This window comes from Triticum urartu, chromosome 7 (genome assembly GCF_003073215.2).
Source record: "Triticum urartu cultivar G1812 chromosome 7, Tu2.1, whole genome shotgun sequence".
In the NCBI taxonomy this organism is placed as follows: domain Eukaryota; kingdom Viridiplantae; phylum Streptophyta; class Magnoliopsida; order Poales; family Poaceae; genus Triticum; species Triticum urartu.
Window position 1 is genome coordinate 486,228,916 of NC_053028.1, and position 13,074 is coordinate 486,241,989.

Consider the following 13,074-nt stretch of genomic DNA (forward strand, 5'->3'; position numbering starts at 1 on the left):
GGTGGAGGCGCGATTGGCAGCCTCTCCGGGTATAGTCCGGCGAGGTCTCTTTGTCCTGAAGAGAGCACGAGTGTCAATGTGCCTCGAAGGTATAACACCTGGGATAAGGGGGGCGCCATACCTTTGCGTTGACGCCTCGGTCCGGACTGCACTTCTTTTCGGCCCACGGGGCCCTACAGCCCCTCGTTGGCTTGTCGCCGTAGGTTCGGCCTTCCGCCTTAAAAACCTCCCCTGCAAAGTTTGGTTGCAATCAGGAAACTGAACACGAGTGGGCGGACACCTATTCGGGGTACTGGGACTTCGATCTCAGGTACCTGGGGTGTCAGGATTAGCCCTGGGTAATCGGCCGTAATGGCCACCAAGGCATTGTCCTCGCTCAATTGATGGAACACTCCATCAATCAGCTCCACAGATATGTCCGGATCCTCTTGAGAGGCCGGGTCGAGGGACCGTCCTGGATCCTCGGGTTGTGGAGGAGGGCTGTTTATTTCCTTAAGAGCCCGGCGCAGTTCCTGCGTTAAAGTCGTCAGACTGAATATTTAACAATTGGAATACAAAACGGATGGACAAGTACATACCGCCACTTACCCTGCTCGGGGGATTGTGCATGGAGAATCCACCCTGAGGGTTGACACCGAGAAATTCCTCCTCTTCTCCCTTATACAAAGTGGACAAGATCTTTAGTAGAGCGGAAGCTGAGTCCGGCCCCTTACGACCGTAGCGGGTGGCGTCGTCCTCCCCGTTGAAGTCCCACATGGGGTGGCTTCTATACTGAAGCGGCTGCACCCCCCGCATAATGCATTCGGCCATAACCCCGATCATGGTTAGTCCGGAATGGGCTAACAATCTTATTCGGCCCATCAGGTAAATGATGTCCCTGTCACTTTCCCTCTGAGGGCTCCGTGGGTGCCAGCTTAGGCGCTTCTTTAAGTGAGCACCGTTGAATTCAGGGAGGCCGATCCGGACAGGATCCGGCAGCGGGACGTCTTCTATATAGAACCATTCCGAGGGCCAGTCTTCGGACGCCTTATTTCGGGTTCCGGACAGATATCCGGTCCCGACGATGCGCCACACTTTGGCTCCACCCACTTGATACATTGACCCCTTCTTGGAATGGGGCACGAGGCAAAATAGCTCCTTCCACAGTCCGAAATGAGCTTCAACACCCAAGAACAGCTCGCAAAGGGCTACAAAGCCCGCGATATGCAATATAGAGGCAGGCGTGAGATGGTGTAGCTGGAGGCTGTAGAACTCCAGCAGCCCCGGAGAAATGGGTGGATTGGAAATCCGAGCCCCCTTATAAAGTAAGGGACAAGGCACACCCGCTCTCCTTTGGAGGGATTAGGGGCATTCTCTGCTTGCTCTCCGTCGTTGTAGACGGCAAGACCGGCTCGAACCGGGACCATATAGGCCGGGGGAGAAATCCCTTGGTCTGGAGCGTCACTAGCTCGCTATGCGGGGTGGAACATCTCTCCCAATATCCAGGCTTAGGGCTGGAAGGGCGAGGGGAGGAGTTGCGACGGCTGGCCATGGTGGAATGGACCTTTGTCGGATGCGCTCTGATGAACACTCGCGGAGGGGAGAAGGTGTGGATTGGATCTAAATCCTCGTCCCCTTAAATAGGGCAGCTCATTTACGCGGCTAGGGGTGTGAATGTAAAAACACTCAGACTTCTCATATTCGTTTGACACGTGGGAAGCGGCCATTATTGGGCGTAGAAGCCAAGGAGCGCAACATCTACAAGAAACCGGACTTTATTCAAACAGGTACACGGAATTTGGAGGAGAACCCGCCTTGCAATGCCGAAGACAATCTGCGCGCCGAACTCATCCTCATTGAAGCCTGGTTCGGGGGCTACTGAGGGAGTCCTGGATTAGGGGGTGTCCGGATGGCCGGACTATACCTTCAGCCAGACTCCTGGACTATGAAGATACAAGATTGAAGACTTCGTCCCGTGTCCGGGAGGGACTTTCCTTGGCGTAGAAGGCAAGCTTGGCGATACGGATATGAAGATCTCCTACCATTGTAACCGACTCTATGTAACCCTAACCCTATCCGGTGTCTATATAAACCGGAGGGTTTTAGTCCGTAGGACAACACACATATCAACAATCATACCATAGGCTAGCTTCTAGGGTTTAGCCTCCTCGATCTCGTGGTAGATCAACTCTTGTACTACCCATATCATCAATATTAATCAAGCAGGACGTAGGGTTTTACCTCCATCGAGAGGGCCCGAACCTGGGTAAAACTTTGTGTCCCTTGTCTCCTGTTACCATCCGGCCTACACGCACAGTTCGGGAGCCCCTACCCGAGATCCGCCGGTTTTGACACTGACACGGCCCTTCGTTAATGCGGAGGAATCCTAAAGACTCTGGTAAGTCATCGAGTGGTTGACCACTCTCATGCTATATCATCACAGTCAGTTTTCGGCTTTCTCTACTGAGGTGCTCGCCTGGCCAAACCGGGGCACAATCGCAGTAGTTCTCCTGGTGCCGCCTTAGTCGATAGAGCGGAACGTAAGGTAGCAAAACACAGGAGCCGGGCAAACCCAACATTTGACCAAAGACATGATTCGGAGCTGATGCATATAAGGCCAAACTCGCGACGCCGAACACTCCCTAAGGTATTCGGTCTTTATGAGGGCGGGCGGGATAACGCCCTTAGTAATAAGCCCCTTGTGTCCAGGTACGCGCAAAACTCTGACGTGGCCACATGCCAAAACGCCAGCCTCCTCCTAGGTTATACCAAGAAACCAGGGGATGTGTATCAACAAGAGACAGTAAAAAAAGGTTTACGCAGGGTCTTAATCTGAAAAGAATCCTTGGAACGGGTCCCTGCTGCACGTCTGCGCCTGTGTCTCCGTTGTGCCGTATCCTGGACGGGCGTAGCACGGTGTTCATCTGTAAAAGAGAGGAACTTAGTTTAGGAAAGATCGTGCCGAACATGAGTTATACTAAATAAACGAAGTATAAATCAAAATGGGTAAAATTGAGCTTTATTGTCTCTTGTTTTATATGCGCGGAGCCCCTAGTATAGGGGTATACGGCTATTAAGACTTTATCAATTGTATGTTTATGCCGGACTCGTCTAGCCGTGTCCATGGTCTTCACGACCTGTTTAGGTGCTTTGGCTGGTGAAGCCGCTTTATTGTGGGGCTGTCAAGGCAGCCGCACTGTCTTCCGCGCGGGGGGAACACTCAATGTTTTCCCTTTAATGAGATGATGCCTCGTGGACCGGGCATCTTAAGCGTAAGAGATGCATAATGCGGTATTGCGTTAAAGCGGGCGAAAGCTTCACGTCCCAGCAGTGCTTGATAGCTACTTGAGAATGGGGCGATGTGGAAAGTTAGTTGTTCGCGGCGGAAGTTATCGGGGAAGCCAAACATAACTTCTAGCCGGAGAGAACCCTTGCAACGGGCATCCGGGCCTGGTGTTACCCCTTGAAAGGAGGTTTTGCTATGGCAAATTTTTGTTGGATCTATCCCCATGTTGCAAATTGTGTCCTGGTATAACAGGTTTAGACCACTGCCGCCGTCCATCAGGATATTTGTAAAGTGGAGTCCGCCGATTATTGTATCTAATACCAAGGCAGTCCAGCCTGCGTTCCGGATACTTCTAGAGTAATCCTGATGGTCGAAGGTGATCGGTTTTAACAACCATTGGCGAGACTCCTTTGGGATAGGCCGTATGGCGCGTATCTCTGTTGGCGCCATTCTGTTCGTCACTTGAAGTAAGTTTACTGTTTTGACTTCTTGTGGGAAATCCTTTTGTTTGCTGGTGCTCTGCTTGTGGGGTTCGTCGTCGTCCTCACTTGGTGTGTCGAGCCCCTTGTGTTCTGTGTTGAGTTTGCCGGATTGCTTGAAAACCCAACAATCTCTGTGGGTATGGTTCTCAGGCTTCCCGGGAGTACTGTGTATTTGACATATCTTGTCCAAGATTTTGTTTAAGTTGGATAGCTCGTCCCTGTTATCCTTGAAGGGCGGCTTTCTCTGATTCTGCCACGAGCTTTTGAATCCGGCGTTGACCGCCTTGCTCTTTGGGCTGTTTCTCTTATTCCGGCGCTGGTCCTTGCTGCGTCGGGGTTTTCTGTTTCCATCCCTAACTTCGGATGTACTTGGGTCGCTGGTGCTACATCTTGCCAACCAGCTGTCCTCTCCTGCGCAAAAGCGGGTCATGAGGCTTGTTAATGCGGCCATTGTTCTTGGCTTCTCTTGGCCGAGGTGTCTGGCGAGCCATTCGTCTCGAATGTTATCCTTAAAAGCTGCTAGGGCTTCGGCGTCCGAACAGTCGACTATCTGATTCTTTTTAGTAAGAAATCTGTTCCAGAATTTCCAGGCTTACTCTCTGGGCTGTTGAGTTATGTGACTGAGATCGTCTGCATCCGGAGGGCGGACATAGGTCCCTTGAAAATTTGCCCGGAAAGCATCCTCAAGCTCTTCCCAACTTCCAATGGTGTTTTCGGGAAGGCTTTTGAGCCAATGCCGGGCTGGCCCTTTAAGCTTGAGGGTTAAGTATTTTATGGCGTGGAGGTCATCTCCTCTGGCCATGTGTATGTGTAGGATATAATCCTTGATCCAGACCCCAGGGTCTATTGTTTTGTCGTATGCCTCTATGTTTACGGGCTTGAATCCCGCTGGAAATTCATGGTCCAGCACCTCATCGGTGAAACATAGGGGGTGTGCGGTACCCCTGTATTTGGGTGTGCCATGATGTTCGGATATTTGTTGTGTTGCATTGCTTACTAGAGCTTGCTTTCTTGGCCCGTAGATAGATCTGGCTGGACCATCTTTTTGATGCGGATCCTTTGGTGGATCGCGTGCCGGCTTGTGTGCGTCGCCGCTTGCCGCTCCATGCTGGCCATGCGGTCGTCTATCCGACCGGGTGGCTTTCCTATTTTTTGACTGCGGGGGCTCTAAGGCCTCCTCGTCAAATTCAGGCAGTAGCTTTCGCTTTGGATAGCTTTTTGTGCGGCGACTGCCGCCATATTTGTCTGCGGTGTTGCGTACTTTGCTCCATCTAATTCTGAGTGCATCTTCCATAGTTTTGAGCTTCCGCGTTCACTTTTTCAGGCTACGCGTAGTGGTGACGAGCCCTTCGTGGAGGTTCTTCTGCTCCATGAGCCTATACGGCGTAAGGTCGTCCGGACTATTGTTTTCGCCAGGGACGGGGTGTTCGGTTTGTTTATCCAAGTTGCCCTGTTCGGACGGTTGATCGAAGGCATGTTCGTCATCCGCGGGCTCGTCCTGCTCTATGGCTGGGTCTGTATGGCTGCTGTCTCTGTCGAGGCGGGGCTTGGAGCGGCGCTTACATCGCCTCTTTGATTGCTTTTTGAGTGAACGATCCCTCGTTGCATCCCTGTGTTCCTCGTCGTCGCTTCCTTTGGGTGTGTCCACCATGTATACATCATGAGATGAGGTGGCTGTCCAATGCCTTATAGGCATTGGTTCATGTTCATCTCCTACATCGTCGTCCATACCGTTGATGTCTTCGGAGTCGAAGTCGAGCACGTCGTTTAAATTATCGACAGTGGCTACGAAGTGGGTGGTGGGTGGGCTTTGAATTTCTTCATCATCCGCATTCCAACCTTGTTGACCATAGTCCGGCCAGGGCTCTCCTGATAAAGAGAGAGACTTTAGTGAATTCAGAATATCGCCGAAGGGCGAGTGCTGAAAGATGTCTGCGGCGGTGAACTCCATGATTGACGCCCAATCGGGTTCGATCGGTAGGGGCACGGAGGGCTCGGAGTCTGGAGAGGAGTCCGGCTCCTTGGAGTAATGGGCTTCGCAGAGAATAGGGCTGGTGTTCGGCTCGATCGCCGTAGAGATTGCAGCCCCCGAGGCGGTGTCCAACCACCCATCCTCGATTGGCGCAGTTGGCTCCGAATTAAGGGTCGGAGCTGATGCGGGTGCGGCCTCCAGGGCACTGTTCGGCAGCAGAGCTAGATGATGCCCATCGTGACAGTGCGGCGCGCTCGGTTGCGGCTCGAATCCGTTGAGGATCAAGTCTCCGCGGAGGTTCGCCGTGTAGTTTAAACTTCCAAATCTGACCTAATGGCTAGGGGCGTAGCTTTCGATCTGCTCCAGATGGCCAAGCTAATTGGCCCGCAGTGCAAAGCCGCCAAATACGAAGATCTGTCCGAGGAGAAAAGTCTAACCCTGGATCGCATCGTCGTTGATGATCGGAGGAGCCATCGGGCCTAAAAGTGACGACACAGAGGAACTCTCAATGAAAGCACCAATGTCGGTGTCAAAACCGGCGGATCTCGGGTAGGGGGTCCCGAACTGTGCGTCTAGGCGGATGGTAACAGGAGGCAGGGGACACAATGTTTTACCCAGGTTCAGGCCCTCTTGATGGAGGTAAAACCCTACGTCTTGCTTGATTAATATTGATGATATGGGTAGTACAAGAGTAGATCTACCACGAGATCAAGGAGGCTAAACCCTAGAAGCTAGCCTATGGTATGATTGTTGTTCGTCCTACGGACTAAAACCCTCCAGTTTATATAGACACCGGAGAGGGCAAGGGTTACACAGAGTCGGTTACAATGGTAGGATATTTACAAATCCATATCGCCAAGCTTGCCTTCCACGCCAAGAAAAGTCCCTTCCGGAAACGGGACGAGGTCTTCAATCTTGTATCTTCATAGTCCAGGAGTCCGGCCGAAGGTATAGTCCGGCTATCTGGACACCCCCTAATCCAGGACTCCCTCAGCGGAACTCTCAATGAAAGCACCAATGTCGGTGTCAAAATCGGCGGATCTCGGGTAGGGGGTCCCGAACTTTGCGTCTAGGCCGGATGGTAATAAGAGGCAGGGGACACGATGTTTTACCCAGGTTCGGGCCCTCTTGATGGAGGTAAAACCCTACGTCCTACTTGATTGATATTGATGATATGGGTAGTACAAGAGTAGATCTACCACGAGATCAGAGAGGCTAAACCCTAGAAGCTAGCCTATGGTATGATTGTATGTTATGGTTGTTGTTCTACGGACTAAAACCCTTCGGTTTATATAGACACAGGAGAGGGTTACGGTTACACAAGGTCGGTTACAAAGGAGGAGATATCCATATCCGTATTGCCTAGCTTGCCTTCCACGCCAAGTAGAGTCCCATCCAGACACGAGACGAAGTCTTCAATCTTGTATCTTCATAGTCTAACAGTCCGGCCAATGGATATAGTCCGGCTATTCTGAGACCCTGTAATCCAGGACTCCCTCACTGACGCTGATGGTAATGTTACTGTCTACAAAGCTCGACTTGTTGCGAAATGTTTTCGACAAGTTCAAGGAGTTGACTACGATGAGACTTTCTCACCCGTAGTGATGCTTAAGTCCGTCTGAATGATGTTAGCAATTGCCGCATTTTATGATTATGAAATTTGGCAAATGGATGTAAAGACTGCATTCCTGAATGGATTTCTGGAAGAAGAGTTGTATATGATGCAACCTGAAGGTTTTATCGATCCAAAGAGTGCTAACAAAGTGTGCAAGCTCCAGCTATCCATCTATGGACTGGTGCAAGCATCTCGGAGTTGGAATAAATGTTTTGATAGTGTGATCAAAGCATATGGTTTTATACGGACTTTTGGAGAAGCCTGTATTTACAAGAAAGTGAATGGGAGCTCTGTAGCATTTCTAATATTATATGTGGACGACATATTGCTGATTGGAAATGATATAGAATTTCTGGATAGCATAAAAGGATACTTGAGTAAGAGTTTTCAATGAAAGACCTCGGTGAAGCTGCTTATATATTGGGCATCAAGATCTATAGAGATAGATCAAGACGCTTAATTGGACTTTCACAAAGCACATACCTTGATAAAGTTTTGAAGAAGTTCAAAATGGATCATGCAAAGAAAGGTTTCTTGCCTATGTTACAAGGTGTGAAATTGAGTCAGACTCAATGCCCGACCACTGCAGAATATAGAGAGAAAATGAAAGATGTTCCCTATGCTTCAGCCATAGGCTCTATCATGTATGCAATGCTATGTACCGGACCTGATGTGTGCCTTGCTATTAGTTTAGTAGGGAGGTACCAAAGTAATCCAGGAGTGGATCACTGGACAACGGTCAAGAACATCCTGAAATACCTGAAACGGACTAAGGATATGTTTCTCATTTATGGAGGTAACAAAGAGCTCGTCTTAAATGGTTACGTCGATGCAAGCTTTGACATTGATCCGGATGACTCTAAGTCACAAACCGGATACATGTTTTTATTGAACGATGGAGCTATCAGTTGGTGCAGTTCTAAGCAAAGCGTCATGGTGGGATCTACGTGTGAAGCGGAGTACATAGCTGCTTTGGAAGCAGCAAATGAAGGATTCTGGATGAAGGAGTTCATATCCGATCTAGGTGTCATACCTAGTGCATCGGGTCTAATGAAAATCTTTTGTGACAACACTGGTGCAATTGCCTTGGCAAAGGAATCCATATTTCACAAAAGAACCAAGCACATCAAGAGACGCTTCAATTCCATCCGCGATCAAATCAAGGAGGGAGACATAGAGATTTCCAAGATACATACGGATCTGAATGTTGCAGACCCGTTGACTAAGCCTCTCTCACGAGCAAAACATGATGAGCACCAAGACTCCATGGGTGTTAGAATCATTACTGTGTAATCAAGATTATTGACTCTAGTGCAAGTGGGAGACTGAAGGAAATATGCCCTAGAGGCAATAAGAAAGTTGTTATTTATATTTCCTTATATCATGATAAATATTTATTATTCATGCTAGAATTGTATTAACCAGAAACTTAGTACATGTGTGAATACACAGACAAACAGAGTGTCACTAGTTTGCCTCTACTTGACTAGCTCGTTGAATCAATGATGGTTATGTTTCCTAACCATAAACATGATTTTTCATTTGATTAACAGGATCACATCATTAGAGAATGATGTGATTGAATTGACCCATCCGTTAGCTTAGCACGATAATCGTTTAGTTTGTTGCTATTGCTTTCTTCATGACTTATACATGTTCCTATGACTATGAGATTATGCAACACCTGAGTACCGAAGGAACACTTTGTGTGCTACCAAATGTCACAACATAACTGGGTAACTATAAAGGTGCTCTACAGGTGTCTCCGATGGTGCTTGTTGAGTTGGCATAGATCGAGATTAGGATTTGTCACTCCGATTGTCGGAGAGGTATCTCTGGGCCCTCTCGGCAATGCACATCACTTTAAGCCTAGCAAGCATTGTGACTAATGAGTTAGTTGCGGGATGATGCATTACGAAACGAGTAAAGAGAATTGCCAGTAACGAGATTGAACTAGATATGAGGATACCGACAATCGAATCTCGGGCAAGTAACATATCGATGACAAAGGGAACAACGTATGTTGTTATGCGGTTTGACCGATAAAGATCTCCGTAGAATATGTAGGAGCCAATATGAGCATCCAGGTTCCGCTACTGGTTATTGACCGGAGACGAGTCTCGGTCATGTCTACATAGTTCTCGAACCCGTAGGGTCCGCACGCTTAACGTTCAGTGACGATCGGTAATATGAGTTTATGTGTTTTGATGTACCAAAGGTAGTTCGGAGTCCCGAATATGATCACGGACATGACGAGGAGTCTCAAAATGGTCGAGAAATAAAGATTGATATATTGGAAGCCTATATTTGGACATCGGAATATTTCCGGGTGAAATCGGGATTTTACCGGAGTGTCGGGGGGGTTACCGGAACCCCCCAGGGGTTAATGGGCCTTGTTGGGCCTAGTGGAGAGAGAGGGGCCGGCCAGAGTAGGCCATGCGCCCACTCCCCTTGAGTCCGAATAGGACAAGGAAGTGGGGGGGCAGCGCCCCCCTTGCCTTTTCCCCTGTCCCACTCCTTCCTTCCCCCTCCTAGTGGGACTAGGAAAGGGGAGTCCTACTCCCACTAGGAGGAGGACTCCTCTTGGCGCGCCCTGCAAGGGCCGGCCGGTCTCCCCCTTGCTCCTTTATATACGAGGGCAGTGGGGCACCCCAAGACACACAAGTTGATCAGTTCATCTTTTAGCCGTGTGCGGTGCCCCCCTCCACCATATTCCACCTCGGTCATATCATAGCGGTGCTTAGGCGAAGCCCTGCGTCTGTAGCATCATCATCACCATCGTGCTGATGGAACTCTCCCTCGAAGCTCTACTGGACCGGAGTTCATGGGACATCACTGAGCTGAACGTGTGCTGAACTTGGAGGTGCCGTACGTTCGGTACTTGGATCGGTCAGATCGTGAAGACGTACGACTACATCAACCGCGTTATCATAATGCTTCCGCTTATGGTCTACGAGGGTACGTGGACGACACTCTCCCCTCTCGTTGCTATGCATCACCATGATCTTGCGTGTGCGTAGGAATTTTTTTGAAATTACTACGTTCCCCAACAGACGATGCGCGTGGGAAATGATTCCAAAGTCGATGTGATCGCGGTCGGCATGCTACCTCTACATCTACCTTCGGGGTTAGTTTTAGACCTAAATATTTGTTATTTGGTGCCAGCATTGAGCATGAACATTATATCTGGTTCTTGTTTGATGCGAGACGGTTATTCATTTAAATCTGAGAATAATGGTTGTTCTATTTATATGAGTAATATCTTTTATGGTCATGCACCCTTGAAGAGTGGTCTATTTTTGATGAATCTCGATAGTAGTGATACCCATATTCATAATATTGAAGCCAAAAGATGCAGAGTTGATAATGATAGTGCAACTTATTTGTGGCACTGCCGTTTAGGTCATATTGGTGCAAAGCGCATGAAGAAACTCCATATTGATGGACTTTTGGAAACACTTCATTATGAATTACTTGGTACTTGCGAACCATGACTCATGGGCAAGATGGCTAAAACTCCGTTCTCCGGAACAATGGAGCGAGCAACAGATTTATTGGAAATCATACATACTGATGTATGTGGTCCGACGAATATAGAGGCTCGCGGCGGGTATCGTTATTTTCTCACCTTCACAGATGATTTGAGCATATATGGGTATATCTACTTATTGAAACATAAGTCTGAAACATTTGAAAATTCAAAGAATTTCAGAGTGAAGTGGAAAATCATCGTAACAAGAAAATAAAGTTTCTACGATCTGATCGTGGAGGAGAATATTTGAGTTACGAGTTTAGTCTTCACTTGAAACAATGCGGAATAGTTTCGCAACTCATGCCACCCGGAACACCACAGCGTAATGGTGTGTCCGAACGTCGTAATCGTACTTTACAAGATATGCTGCAATCTATGATGTCTCTTATTGATTTACCACTATCTTTTTGGGGTTATGCTTTAGATATGTCTGCATTCATGTTAAATAGGGCACCATCTAAATCCGTCGAGACGACGCCTTATGAATTGTGGTTTGGCAAGAAACCAAAGTTGTCGTTTCTTAAAGTTTGGGGCTGCGATGCTTATGTGAAAGAGCTTCAACTTGATAAGCTCGAACCCAAATCGGAGAAATGTGTCTTCATCGGATACCCAAAGGAGATTGTTGGGTACACCTTCTATCACAGATCCGAAGGCAAGACATTCGTTGCTAAGAATGGATCCTTTCTAGAGAAGGAGTTTCTCTCGAAAGAAGTGAGTGGGGGGAAAGTAGAACTCGATGAGGTAACAATACCTGCTCCCTTATTGAAAAGTAGTTCATCACAGAAATCTGTTCCTATGACTCCTACACCAATTAGTGAGGAAGCTAATGATGAAGATCATGTAACTTCAGATCAAGTTACTACTGAACCTCGTAGGTCAACCAGAGTAAGATCCACACCAGAGTGGTACGATAATCCTGTTCTGGAGGTCATGTTACTTGACCATGACTAACCTACAAACTATGAGGAAGCGATGATGAGCCCAGATTCCACAAAATGGCTTGAGGCCATGAAATCTGAGATAAGATCCATGTATGAGAACAAAGTGTGGACTTTGGTTGACTTGCCCAATGATCGGCAAGCCATCGAGAATAAATGGATCTTCAAGAAGAAGACTGACGCTGACGATAATGTTACTGTCTACAAAGCTCGACTTGTTGCGAAAGGTTTTCTACAAGTTCAAGGAGTTGACTACGATGAGACTTCCTCACCTGTAGCGATGCTTATGTCTGTCCGAATCATGTTAGCAATTGCCACATTTTATGATTATGAAATTTGGCAAATGGATGTAAAGACTGCATTCCTGAATAGATTTCTGAAAGAAGAGTTGTATATGATGCAACCTGAAGGTTTTATCGATCGAAAGGATGCTAACAAAGTGTGTAAGCTCCAGCGATCCATCTATGGACTAGTGCAAGCATCTTGGAGTTGGAATAAATGTTTTGATAGTGTGATCAAAGCATATGGTTTTATACAGACTTTTGGAGAAGCCTGTATTTACAAGAAAGTGAGTGGGAGTTCTGTAGCATTTCTAATATTATATGTGGATGACATATTGTTGATTGGAAATGATATATAATTTATGGATAGCATAAAAGGATATTTGAACAAGAGTTTTTCAATGAAAGACTTCGGTGAAGCTGCATATATATTGGGCATCAAGGTCTATAGAGATAGATCAAGACGCTTAATTGGAATTTCACAAAGCACATACCTTGATAAAGTTTTGAAGAAGTTCAAAATGGATCAAGCAAAGAAAGGGTTCTTGCCTGTGTTACAAGGTGTGAAGTTGTGTCAGACTCAATGCCCGACCACTTCAGAAGATAGAGAGAAAATGAAAGGTGTTCCCTATGCTTCAGCCAAAGGCACTATCATGTATGCAATGCTGTGTACCAGACCTGATGTGTGCCTTGCTATAAGTTTAGCAGGGAGGCACCAAAGTAATCCAGGAGTGGATGTAACACCCCGGTGTAATGATGCTACCGTAACCCCTAGGGTTAAGTTAATCTTTTTGCTAAACATGTGCCTGATCATTATTGTCTCATGTTCTTTCAAATTCCAGTTGAATTCAAATTCAAATTCTGTGTGAAATTCAAAATGCTCAAACATGAAAACTAAAATGTTCATCATGTGGGAAGTATTCTTCTGGTATTATTGGTGGTGGACCAACATTTTTGCAAAGGGTTTAAGTGGCCTAAACTACTTAAAA